Source organism: Photinus pyralis, unplaced genomic scaffold (assembly GCF_008802855.1).
Source record: "Photinus pyralis isolate 1611_PpyrPB1 unplaced genomic scaffold, Ppyr1.3 Ppyr1.4_LG4, whole genome shotgun sequence".
NCBI lineage: Eukaryota > Metazoa > Arthropoda > Insecta > Coleoptera > Lampyridae > Photinus > Photinus pyralis.
This window is the reverse complement of record NW_022170511.1, coordinates 30,078,387-30,092,326: the sequence shown is the minus strand read 5'-3', so window position 1 is coordinate 30,092,326 and position 13,940 is coordinate 30,078,387. Positions and strand designations below refer to the sequence as shown.

The 13,940-nt window shown below is 36.6% G+C and overlaps 1 protein-coding gene across 1 annotated transcript in view; it reads right to left on the bottom strand.

Annotated features, from left to right (window-relative positions):
* LOC116169067 (ubiquitin-like protein 3) overlaps window positions 1-13,940 on the bottom strand; it is a 70,393-nt gene that overhangs the window by 30,056 nt on the left and 26,397 nt on the right. The window lies entirely within an intron of this gene.

Here is a 13,940-nt window from a genome sequence, read left to right as displayed (position 1 = left end):
CGTTCGGATTTTCAAACGCAACGCTGTTGTACTAATAATCACCCAAATCGTAAGGGGGGAAGCAGAGGTTGGGATAGTATTTAAAAATTCAGACCCCCGCCGAAGGCCGTTAGTATGTAATGAATGACAATGCCGGTCTGTTTTTTATATAAGTGCGGTAAATATTCTTCTCATTACGGGTAATTTCGTAAAAAATGCGGCGGAAATTTGCGCGCGAATTCTTACGCCCGGATCTTTTGTTTCCGAAATGTTAATCAAATTCTTTCTAACGCGTCAATGTGAAATTATGTTACGTTCGTCTTCGTTAGCGACATAAAATGAATCTCCGTTACTCTTTGCATTTTCGCCCTTTTTCGTTCGCTATTTTTGAGTGTAATTTGAAGATGTCTCATTCGGTGAATAACAAAATGATGCAATAAAGTGTTGTAACGAAATAAAAATGAATATATAACACACATGCTACTGAACATGTTTGTCAGAATGCATAATATCCATAGGATTCGAATGAAAATTCATTAATTTGTTGATTTTACGCTGTAACTTTAAAGAAAGGAAGATTATGAGAGCCTGACATGATTTGACAGAAAAAGTAATTTCTTCTCCTACACTTTGACCATATCGCGAAATCGTTGGTTTACGTTACTAATTTCGTGGGAAATACGAAAAAAAAAGTAAATCACTCCGGCAACAACAATGTATCCAACATTTATAAAACTTTGCTACTAACCTAGCGTACGGGCAAATGGCGTACTTTCTACTGGCAATAGAGCACTATTTTTATTAGTCATTCCTAATTTCCTTTTATGCTGTCATACCAAAATAGTGTACTCTGTAAAATTTCTAATGAAAACTAATAGTTGAGAAATTAAATTTGCCCCCTTACCATACAGGAGTCGGGCCTACTAATTGCAAATTTAAAGTCACGTAATTGGGTAGAAAACTTTTTATAATTTGATGCCATTAAAAGCTTCTTACAAAAATGTTGTTTGAAGTGGTTTCCAGACAACATTTTCACCCTGTATGAATTAGTTCATAGTTCGGACAATAAAAAGTGTACTTCCCGGCGAAAGTTTAGAAGAAATCGCACTTTCTTGGTTAATTATTGTAACGAGATAGCAACACATAACAAAAATAGCTTCTGATGAGATTCGAATTTAATATTTCATTTAGATTTCGAAATGAAGTCAGGAATCTACCCTATAATTATAGTAAAAAGTCGAAGTTTGATTATTAATAGTAAGCATTTCCCGGAACTTCTGTACCGTCTTTGGAAAATCCCGTTTTCTCCGTGCCCGTTCCTGTGGGAACTTCGGATATTACCTTTCACGCGTTCGAAAAACCTACGTTCTAAATGTCTCTTTCCCACTGTTAAAACATAAAAATCTGTTTTTTCTTCCCGTTTTCGTGGGAATTTCGGAAAGTGTTGATGTGTTGCAAATCACCACTGTGCACGTTTTAAAATATTGGAGAAGTATTGCCGAGTGTAACATATACCTAAGCTACTTAATTTTGCTTTGCACTGCGGTACCGCCACGTAAGAAGAATCGCGAGATGGGACTAATTTAGATCTGCAGGAGATCGGAGGGTGGGTATTGAAGTTCAGGGTAAACTAAAGTCGTTGTGAACACAACTCGAATGACGTAAAAACTAGCTTCATAGCAACCATTAGCACGAAAGTTTTAAGAAACTTTTCATTCGACCCCTGCTGATCATAACGTGTTAAAACCTAAACGTTGCAGGTTATTTGTAGAAGAAAACGTTAATTTACCCATACTAATAACAATTTTTTTGCCTTATAACTTGGCACGATTAAGTTTGAGGTTCTGATTAGTCACAGGGCTGATTATTATCTGTCGTCCACAAATAAGAATATGTTGCTTTTGGTGCCTTATTTAGGCGAGTTAATTAATTGACGTTAATAAAATTAAAAGATTGACAGTCAAAACATGTTCATAGCACAACTTCGGGCAGATTCATTTTACCTGAAACTCTATACCCAGCGATCGCATATTTTAATTGCAACAAATCAAAGACAATATGGAACATGGTCCAGGCTGTTCTTGATTACAAGTGGGATACACGGCTCTGTTTAATGTCCATGAAAAGCAGAGCAGATCAGGAGAACACAATCAAACATATTGCGATAATTTAGTGCTAATTAAGTGCCATATCCCGAAGTAAATGCACCTTTGTTTAATTTATGACATGCTGTGCCAGGTTTATATAAACTGAACTATGAGGAAAATTACAGCCCCAATTCAAAAATTGTGTGTACTGTCACTTTTCTTCCCTCATTGCATTTTTAAATCCTTCTGGGAGAAAAAGTGACACTTTTTGACCCTTAACATCGACAAAAACAAGTTCATTTAGCCTACGGAGACAAAAAAGAAATTTTGAATCCAGCCGGTAATAGTTAAGAGCATTTTAATTCTGGGAATAGCGACACTTAATTAGGCACCTAAGTTATAGTTTAGTTCATTTTCATTTTCTTGGGTTTTTAAGGTAGTGCTCTGCTGATTCCATCATGAACCCTGCGAACATGTCATAATTTAAAAAAAAAGGAGCATTTAATTTCCGAATAGGACATTTAATTAGCACCGTATTATAGTTTAGTCACTTTTCATTTTCTTGGGTTTTTAAGGTATTTTTGATTGTGTTCTGCTGGCCTTGCTCTGCTAGGTTAATGGACATTCTGTTTTATATATTAAGACTAATAACAGACCCCGTGAACTTCGTACCGCTTTTGAGAAATCTTGTTTTCTTGGATGGGACATACGCATTGCAAATGGATGAGTAATTAGCTAAAAATCCAAGAATAATTTATAAATTTTTTATTTACATAGTGTAACGTCTCTTTGTTTCGTTGAATGTACTCTTGGTTTGGGTGATTTGACTGAATGCACTCTTAGGAGTAGTTGGTACCACTGGCATTGAGAAAATATCACGTTCGCTTTTGTCGTTGAAATGACAAGTTCTGATTTTTGCGAAAGATGTTGATATCTGAAGTGGAAAATTGCATCATCATCACTAAAATTGGTTAAATTATTTATCTAGGGATTTTACGTGAATAAGGCACGGTTGTATCTTTTTGGAGATAAATTTATTTTCATAGGATTCCTTATTTGTTAACACGTTTCTTTTTAGCTTAAGCCATATGTTTCAATTTAATTACCTATCTTTATTTTATCTATATCGCAATCCGAAACCCATTTACTAATGGGTTTGCACGCCTGGCGCCCAAAATTATATGAGTTTTGTTAAACCTCGGTGGTTGTTTCACTGGAAGACCAGTTTCCCTGGCTAACAGTGGCCAATTCGCTTTTCCTTCTCGACGGTTGCTGCAATATCAGTTCAACGAAACAACGAAAAAAGTTATAAATTTTTGCAAACTTCGTATCGAAATGCGGTTTTTGGCAGTGTTCAGAAAAATACCAAGAAAAATGTTGTGCAATACTAGTTGAGCCATTTTTAACCAAAATGTAGTGGAAGAGTGCAAGTCTGCATGGGTTTCTCACGCTGTGCTCGTCCCTAAGCGCGATGGTTCGTCCCGTGTTTACTAGACTACCCCCGGATTAACGCAATAGCCATTACGGACACTTACCCGCTTACTCGAATGGACGAGTAACCCCTCAAATGACTGACCGGTGGTCACTATCCCTCCAAACGTTCAACCTGCCCCTGGAGTACATTGCAGAGAAACCCAACGTGGTGGTTGACACGTTATCGCGCTCACCATGTCTATACGATGTAATATAGACGCTTAGGTATAGCTTATTGGAATCCAGTACATACAGGGTGACAATTTGAAAACTTACCACTTCCCATATCTTGGTAAATAAACAAGATATTTAAAAAAAACAAAATCCGTTTCGGTAATTCGGAGGGGGAATCACAATTACATAGTAGGCGACGCACCCCCTCACACCCCCTGCGCTCCAGCCACCCCAACTTTTAAATCTAAATAGTGACCCCCCCCCCCCCCCCCCATATCAAATAGCATTACATAGGTGAGTAATTATCGTTGCAAATCAAAAAATAAAACTAATTATGATACATTTTCTAAAGTTGGGCTTTTATTTCAATAAATGTCAGAATGGTTTCCGTTCTTGGTAAAAACAAGGTATGACTACGCGGATGCAAAAATGAGGTTGCTGTCGAGTCGCTCTTTGAAATTTTTTGTTTACATGGAAAATCGTATTTGAACTTGAACTTCCAGCCGACTCACAGCATTTTTGATCGCCAGTTATAATCTATTCTCAAACTCTTGTCGCAACCTTTTCAAAATGATTGGTTTTGCAATATTTCGACATCTTGAAAGGTCGTCTATGTTCGCGGTTGCGTTTTAAATACGAACAGATTTCAAAATGTATCATATTAGTTTATTTTATTTGGATTTGGCACGGTAGTTTTACTAACCTAAATGTAATGCTTATGTGTATGGTTGGAAGCATATTTTCAGAGCTTATTCCAAACGACGTATCACACATGGGGGGTCACTATTTAAGATTTAAAAGTTGGGGTGGCTGGGGCGCAGGGGGTTGGAGGGGGTGCGTCGCCAACTATGTCACTGTGATTCCCCCTCCCAATTACCGAAACGGATTTTGATTTTTTTTTAATATCTCGTTTATTTACTAAGATATGGAGGGTGGTAAGTTTTCAAATTGTCAGCCTGTATACGTTGTATTTGTTTTAACCACGTTTTTACTTTGTCATTTGTATATTGCTTGTACGTCTGTGTGTGTACCTTCGGAAATCTATCAATAAAATAGTCTTGTGCGAAAGAGAGTTTTATATTCCCATATTCCAACACATTTTGATATCTTTTTCCTACGAAGCGGTATGGCGAAAATACGTAGATGCATAAATTTAAATTGCAATATTCATCCAAGCTGCCTTTGAAACAAAAGTAGTACTAAAAAAATTAATTTCATTAAAATATGGAAAGCTTCATGGCCTAACACAATGAAAAACCCTACATGGGAATCGCAGAGATAAAATCAAAAACTCAACATGTCTCTAATACAATCCTGGCTTGTGAAACATAAAAAGTCTCAATGTCTTCATAGAGTGTTAATTATTTTACGACCTATTACGAGATTGTTTCTGGAATATTGATTTCATTTTCCTAACTGTAGGGCGAAGTATTAAAGATCAACGGAAAGTCAACAACGTCACTGTGAATGACGGTGCAATCTCTAAAATGCATGTAAAAGCTCTTAGGAATAATGATGCACAATCCCCCAGCGCATTACAAATTTATGCAATTTCATCAATCACGCATAGAATTTGCTTAACGAGTTTTTAAATCGATCATAATCAGATTACGCTGGTGAAACATTAATGAGAAATTCGGACAAATCATGTATATAATTGCGAAAAAAAACCCTGCTCCGAAACATTTTCGTTCTGCGAGTAGCTCAAATGAAATTGGAAAACTAATGCGGCTTTACAAGAAAATGTCTTATCTGCATGGTATCGAGTCCCTAAATCCTATTGCAAACGGTTTAAAATACGTACGGATCGGATATAAAAGAAAATGCGCGCTTTCTGGCGTGCAATTTCATTTTCTAGAAACCGGAGAACTATTGCATAAAATCGCAAGTTAAGACAACAGGAAGAAAAACTCTTAGGATGTAACAAATCCCCTATAGACTTGCAAAAGTCATTCTTTCAATTCTAGCTCGTTTAGTCCTACTGCTAAACGAGTTTCGTAGAACTTGCCGAAGCCGTAGAAAACCCACAGGACCACTATCATAATAATAATAATAATAATATTGTCGGAAAGTGTAATGGTCGTGGTTTCATTTTATGTTGAAACCAAAATCTCGACTTTGGATGACATTATTTGTGGGGAGGCGATTTGTGATTTTTATGTGCTACAGGAAATTCTAAGAATTTTTTAATGGACCGTTGGAGGAATTTGCGTGTGTCTAATAGACGATAATATCTAGACGAGGGTTTTAGTTTTCCGAAATATTTAATTTATAGTAGGAGTCGCTGGTCAGGTCTGCGGTTACAGTGATTAATTATACGATGTAAGATAATTTACATTTTTTCAATTTTTACCTGCCTTTGCGATGTTATTTCGATTGAGGCTTAGCATGTCTGATTTTCTAATGTATTGTAGCTTTGATGTCACAAGGTGCAATTTTCTTTAATTTTTTTGAAAATGTGCACTAATCTTAAACGGACAAACTTGAATGGTCACTAAGTGAAAGCCTTTTATGGATGTTCACGAACGGCACAAAAAAATACCCCCGTGTGAAATACGCAGAACGAGTAAATGCTGTTTAGGGATGTTTGTGCCCAATCAATTCTATTAAATGTTGCGGTTGATATCTCATCTATACACCCCTAAATAACGCCAAAATGTATACACATACACTTCATTTTTAAAACTAATTTTAGAACTTTTCACTTTTATTTGTATAAGTGTGAACGGAAAAGACCAAACCAGGGACGTTTTGACAATATCATAATTAGTGCACAAACGCCCCTAAAGAAAATTTAACTTAATTAGTTAAAATGAGCCACCATGAATGGTCAGTTGATATTGAGACATGCCAACTTTGGTTCTCTGGGGGACAAATTTCAACGTAAAAATCAAGCTTTGTAAGCCACCCCCTCCCTACAACAACCCTCATGTCAAAAATGACCTTATTAAAAAGGTTGTTTAATTCTGTAGATGTAAAGAATACTGTGTAAAGATGGATGAGGCGGATGAGGGTGATATGGATCAAGAATGAAAAAGACGAAAACTCGAGACCCTAACTCTGGTCTCGTGTCAACACGAATTCTAATATAAAATATACCACCACCGTGTGATAATTTACAGGTGGTTGACCCAACTTCGCTCACGGCTCAACGCGAATTTTAACACAACACACGAAACCACTCTGCCGTATGTAACATTTTGATTTTGTCATGCGCCAATTTGTGTGTAAATTCCTCTTCAAGGGTTCATGCAAATGTTAATTTTCTTTAATTATTATCATTAATGAGTGATTAGTCGCTTTGATTTTGTTGGTGGTAAGTGAATAGTATACCCTCTCCTTCAGGCATTGCAACACTTTAATTAACGCAAGCGCCATTTCAATTACCGAGTGGATTCATTGGGATTCCTTGTTCCATTTCTTTGTTTTAAAAGTGAATGGCTGGAGGCATCGGAAGAGAGCTGTCGATTTCTTCATTAAAGGTAAGATTGTTATTATTTTATTGGATACTTGTACCTTCATGATCGATTTGAAGAAACTTGGTGGCGCTCAATTATAAGGGGAGGTCTACACGTAATACGTCACGAGGAAGAATCCTATTATAATTAAAACTGGCAGACCCCGCGAACTTCGTACCGCCTTTGAGAAATCTCATTTTCTTGGATGATACGCTCAGTTTCCGCCGCCTCACCTCACCCACTCGGCGTACTACATAACCCCCAGCAGTATGAAATATACTTTACGACCTATTCTCATACCTAGCAAATATATATCAAACATTTCATAAAAATCCGAGTTCGACCACAAATGTTAGTGTATATGGGACATACGTTCTCTTTAGGCGACTGCGCCGCCTCACCTCGCACACTCTACAAACTTGTTTTTGCCATCACGTATTTGTACGGACGATTCGTTATTGATCAAATTTTGCTTTTGCTAGTGTAAAGTAATTTAAATTATGAATTCTTATTGAGTATTAATTACAGTTTCAGTATACGATTTACTTAATGTCAAACGTTAGACATTACTACCACAATATTTTGTGCCGCACTATTCACTATACCACTTGTTTGTTTGTGTTATTATCTGTTACAGATAAGACAGAAAAGCGCCATTCTGAGCTCAAATTGCCGTTACAATCAGAGTTCAAAGGTACTTTTTTATGTTCGACGGCTCCTTGGCGTAACGTTTGATTACATACTGTTTTTCGATTTACTACATTTGTTTGATAGTCGTTTAAAAATTATAGCTCCGTCGTTTTCTGCGGAATCCTGTTTGGATATTGACTCTGACTACGAGTTAATCCCCTTTTTGCTAAAAATTGCTTTTTAAACTGTTACCCAAAATCGTCCTGTAACCTTGATTTTCATGCCTATTTTCTATCTGTTCTGCTGCTTGTCACTTTACTGGCCGCACCTGTCACTTTACCGGTCGCACCGTCACTTTACCGACTGCATTTATGACATTGCTAACGGTCTATGACTTATGTCATTATTGATAGATTGACTATTATCAAAAGTTTTATATACAAATTGAAATGTTATATTAAAATACGATTTCGGGTAAAATTTAATACAAAACTCGTCAGTAAAATGACACCCGACTCGGAAATTAAAGTGCTCGGCCCCAAAGAGGCCTCGTACTTAATATTTCCTCGCCAGTAATGTGTCATTTTCCTGACTTATGTAAATAACTATTACCAAATTAAAGAAGGGATAGAATTAAAAGTATCAAGGATGGCATCTAGCGGCAAACTAAAGAACTAAGATAATAACAAATCTAGTACAGCAATAACTTAACTAAACGGGTTATAGAGTAAATACATAGATGGCGTAAGGATATTGAATATAAGAATCGAAGAGAGTTACTTCAACAGAATTTAAATTTGGAATATCAATTGGTAAGAAAAAAACGTTACGTTACGTGAATTTCTCCGATATTCAAACAAGGTCGGAGAAACTAAATTAAGTAATTTTGGAAATTTGGAAGAAAACTACACTCGAAACTGCCAATAATCGTTAATTAATTCCACGGAAAAGAACAAAAATTCGAGATGGAAGATACGAAAGAGAAGTTAAACGTATACGTGCAAATAAAAAAAAAACTAACGCCCAGTTTCACAAACAATGATTAAAAGTATTAGAATGGAAAATATCTGAGCGTATAATCAAAGGTGGCTAACATTCTAATGTTTAATCAATGATTAATCTTAATCATTCTTATAGGAATGGCTGTCATAGAAAAAATGACAGAAAGATCAAGAGATCCAAAGTAGATCTAAAGGTACTTCAAAGGAAATAACATAACCAACCTACAACATCGTTCGTTACACATGTTACCTCCATTTTTTTAACGTCTGTCTTTGATTAGTGAACTTCTACCACATGCGGGCAGTATGACAATTATTACCCCAACAGAAATCGAGGCATATCTAATCAGAGGATTAGAAATCGGTGCCCCACGTTGGGCGCCAGGAAATTATGTTACGTTTACTCAAAGGGAACGTAACAGCCTTTCAGGAGCTTACCGCTATTTTTAAAGGGTTGCGGCATGAACTTGAAATTCGGAAAACATGTATTTCGCTCAAGAAGAAAACTTCAGATAACTCGGATTAATAAAATTCTTTGCATAAACTAAATGGAAATAATCACTGTCAAAATTGAATGAAGTTTGTCAGCCTCACAGCTGCCCTTTGATTAAGGGTGACATGAAATGCGACATTTAAGTTAGTCACAACAAACGTTAAAGCACACATTCTGTCCCTTTGGAAACTTTTTTAGCGGAAAGAAAATTGCTCACAAAAGAGAAGGCATATTCACATTTCCCTACAATGTTGCTTCGAATAAAATTAAATCAGCTGTTAAATTCGACGTCCCGTTTTTCGTTCGAGATCAACGCAGCAGTCGCGTGCAAATCATTATCGGTATTTGTTGCAATTAAAGTAATTAGTAAGTATGGCGATTGACCCTTGGTGTGGTAACGTAGACGCTGGGCTCTGAATTTGACCAAATTAAACAAAACCTGTAATAACGGCGTTATAAATTTAGAGTACCTAACCCTCAAATTTTTGTGGCCGAAGATCAAAATTGGTAATGAATATTTCACTGGCGTTTTAATATTTCACAAAACATTAGCGTGAAAAATGGATGTATAGAGTCAATTAAAACTCTTTTCATTAAAAAAGCACAAGGGATTTAATATTTCTCCTTTGCCGGAGACGTGGACTTCCATTCGAGAAAAGGGAGAAGGGCAAATATAAAGTCAATAATATTCGAACATTTCTTCTAGAGTGATTTAATAACGGAACTAAACTTGAGCAAAAATTAATTAAATACAAGCCCACTCTGATATCTTCCAAGTATTAATCGAAAAAGTTTGATTCACGCTTCAACTAAGCATCGAGAGTTCGGAAAGTATTTGGACCTACGGCATTCATGGTAATATTAGCTTCCCAGTTAGCATTAGGACTTCATTTGAAATTTACTTTAGCCATTCGGAGGGCATTCGCCTTCTAAATTTTTATTTAATCCCTTTTAGCGAGGTCTTTCCAATTTTATATTCGTCATGTAAACAACTGAGTCGATATTTCAAATTTAATCTCTTATACACAAAAAAAACGTAATGATCTAAAACGATGCCTAAAGTTTACCGTTGACCGGCGGCGACTGTCACTCAATTTTCAATAATTCCGCATCGGTGGCTTTCTAGAATAAAGAAAGCTCCAGAAAACACTAATGAAGAAAATCATCAGTCCGTCTAGAACAATCACACCTTTTGTACCTTTGGACCGATGCTCAAAATAAGCCTTTACAATTCCTTCATTTTTAATCCAACACCGAACAATATCTTACAACACTTCCTTAATTAAATAAACCACGGGGGCTAAATTTTTATTGTCTTCGGAAAGGGCGAGTGATAAAATAAATGAACCATAAAACGAGCGCTCAAACAAATTAAAAATAAATGGCGTCGTGTTTAACGATGTCTGAAAGTGTGTTGATACGATAAAAAGCGAATGGAAATAATTAAAGGTTAGGTGCAAAGGTGATGGAAAAATCAATCAAGACATTTCCCCCGCCCCCTGACCGCAAAAAATAGAAGTATGTTCGAAGTCATGGCGTTAGGTAATAAAAGACACTCCGCGAAAGTGATTAGAAAATAAATTAATATAAGAGAAGTTGAAGCCTACAAATTAAACTTCCAAATTGAAAAGGTAAGAAATTGAAATTTAATCCCGTCGTAAAATAATCTCTTGTTGGTTTAATATTGTGTGAAAGAATTTTCTTTCGGTTGCTGGAAATTGCAAATAAAAAGAAATTCGTCCGAGTAAAATGACGCTTCAAGACGGTTGAAGACGAACATTATCTAAACTTTACTATTAACCTATTGAGGAATACAACCAAGAGCAGTGCAGATAAAATTAAATAATCAACATCGCTACCGATCACGCGATGCCAACTACGGATGCACCTCAACCCAATTCAAACACGGTGACATGGTGATGGAGCGATCCAAAGACGACGTAGCGGAAGAACGCTTACTGGAAACGGACAAGGTAACCGCTAACACGGTTTCCGCCGCACCTTAAGCAACACACATACTCCCCAGAAAGATCTACAGAGTAAATAAAGCTCCCCATACACCGATTTTACACTTAATGAAAACTGTGACTGTGGTCTGGAAAGATCAAGCAACCTAACCCAAAAATTAACCTCCAAGTCAAAACATCTAATAACTACGATACCTAACCATCATCATTTGGTTCGGACCTATCCTGAATAACTTTTAATTCATAGCTAATGTGTATGGCTTACCGAAAAAGGTCCCAGAAAACGAGGAGCTAACTTAGCCTAATAGTAACCAATAGCGTCGGATATGGTTTTGTGTTTTCTCCACATCTGGCCTCTAATTTCATAAAGAAAATACCTACATTGCATCATGGGTGGTTTGAAATCGTCCCACTATCGTTTTTGTTGTTAGAACCGCTGTTCTACACTAATAAATTCGTCATTAGTCAAGTTAGTGTCAAAGCTGTCGCCGCGGATGCGAAATTCTTTTCCAAAGTTAGTGGTGAAATCCCAATTTTGGTTTCGTGTCTTTAAGTACGAAGTGTGCAGGCAAGGGATGCTAAATTAGCACCACAATGTTCATGAACGTCTTTAAGGAATGTTGAAATCAGTTGTTTAACCACACGGTTCACTGGTTCAGTAGGACCGGCTTGAGGATGATAAATTAGCCGCCTAAATTGCACGTCCATTGTCACAGATAAGATACTGAGGGACTTCAAAAACAAGACACACTCCTCAATACACCCCCTACCCCCAGAAATCAGTACATTTAAAAGTAGACGCAGCAGCTAAAAATTCTTTAAGTTTGACAAACGATTCCTCATACTCTGGTCGATTTCTTCTGGGTCCGTTTTCCGAACAAACAGTGCACGATTTCACAGTCACTCCAGTAGCGCCACACTTATAGCGAGGGTTGGGGCATTCCGTTCGTTGATGCCTTAGAGTCTAGATAATCTGAATGAACACATTAATTTGGAGATTTCCTTTCTTGAAATTTGAACTTACAACGTACGGTTACCTTTACAAACGATCGCTAAACTCCGAACTTTCCTACAAATCCAAATTCACTCAAATTTTGAAATTCGACCACCCTGTAGACGCTCTACCTACAACAATGTACACCCCTAAAAATCTCCGAAATCCATAATTCAATGTAAACGCATCGCAAAATTTAAGATTCCTATTTACACATTCACTTACAAGAAAATTCATAAAATAATGGTATAATCAAATCGAGTGCATAAATCCATTTTAAATAGTACAAAATTTAACAATTTTCAGATAATCGGCACGTATATCAATAACACAAAAAATGGAAATTAATTCGAATCGGTACAATAGGAAAATCGGGAGGGATTTATTTTAATGTCAATGGAATGAACGGACATTCGACCGGTGATTAATGAATTATAAATCTGAAGCAAACAAGGGCACTGGATTTAACGTGCGCGGCAGATACATAAAATAGGGCATGACTTCGGTCGAATTGTGCCCATTTTATATTATATACAATCCCGCTCGCGCGATTCAATAAGGGATCATTCTGGATGAGGTGTTTAGCTATTCATGCGGAATGGATACAATAACAATATCCATATCTCCCGAGGTGAATTGTTTCAAACTTACTCCTACTACGCACGTAGAATGGACTTATTTGTTGCCGGGGATTTTTAAAACCCAAATTTCCTAAACGTTTATAAATTCATTTGAGGGAAGCACCTGAGCTTACACCCCCCTGAAGTTTGAAATGTATATTTAATCACAAAATCAGTAAACCTGAAATCAATTTTCACTGCAGTGTTAAATTTCGGTTTGTACAATATCAAGCTTGATCTCTACGTCATGCTTTTTTGTAACATATTAAATTTCGAAATTCAGATAATCTTTCAATCGTCTCAGAGTGAAACTTAGTAGAACAGAGACACCATCTCTACTACTATTTGTGACGTCAGAAAGACGCGGCTTTGTTGAAGGGGATTCCTCGGTTACGTAATTCGGGAGTGATCTTGATTGTGGTGCAAAGTAGTGCTGTAACAAAGCACTCGTTTTGCGACCACCAGGCATATTGAACGGTATATAAATGTACTCAAGCGGGCGCTTCATTATGAGGAACCGTAACGTTAATTGGGTTAATTTTCAACCGCTGATAGTAAAACAAGATACCGTATATAATTGACCAGTTTTGTAACCGTTCCCGTGGACATGTTTAAATTATTTTTGCAGCGTCCGAAACCCTTCGTCATTTGGAAGATGATTAATATTTAACGATTTCGGTTCCGTTTATTAATTATTCGCTGATCTTATTTTTGTAATGCTAAGTGAAAACCAGGATTAAAACGAGCAAGGTCAAAGTGTCGACGTTGCTGTACTTCTGAATTTAAACATTTTAAGCAGGCCAATTTGGTAAGTATAATAACCGATAGCTAATTAGATGTGTTGCAGTAAACGGCATTGGAGTATGCTTAGTGTCGTTTCAAGCACGCTTAATTATCTTGACGTTGAGCCAGGTCGCAGATTTTTATGACATCGGGGGTCGAGGTATTAATTAAAGAAAGTTTTCATTTTGTCGTGATGACTGGAAAATCCTTCTGTAAATTGCCGAATTTTATATAAACAAACTTAATCTATATTGTCATTTTTATTAAAACAAATTGCGAAA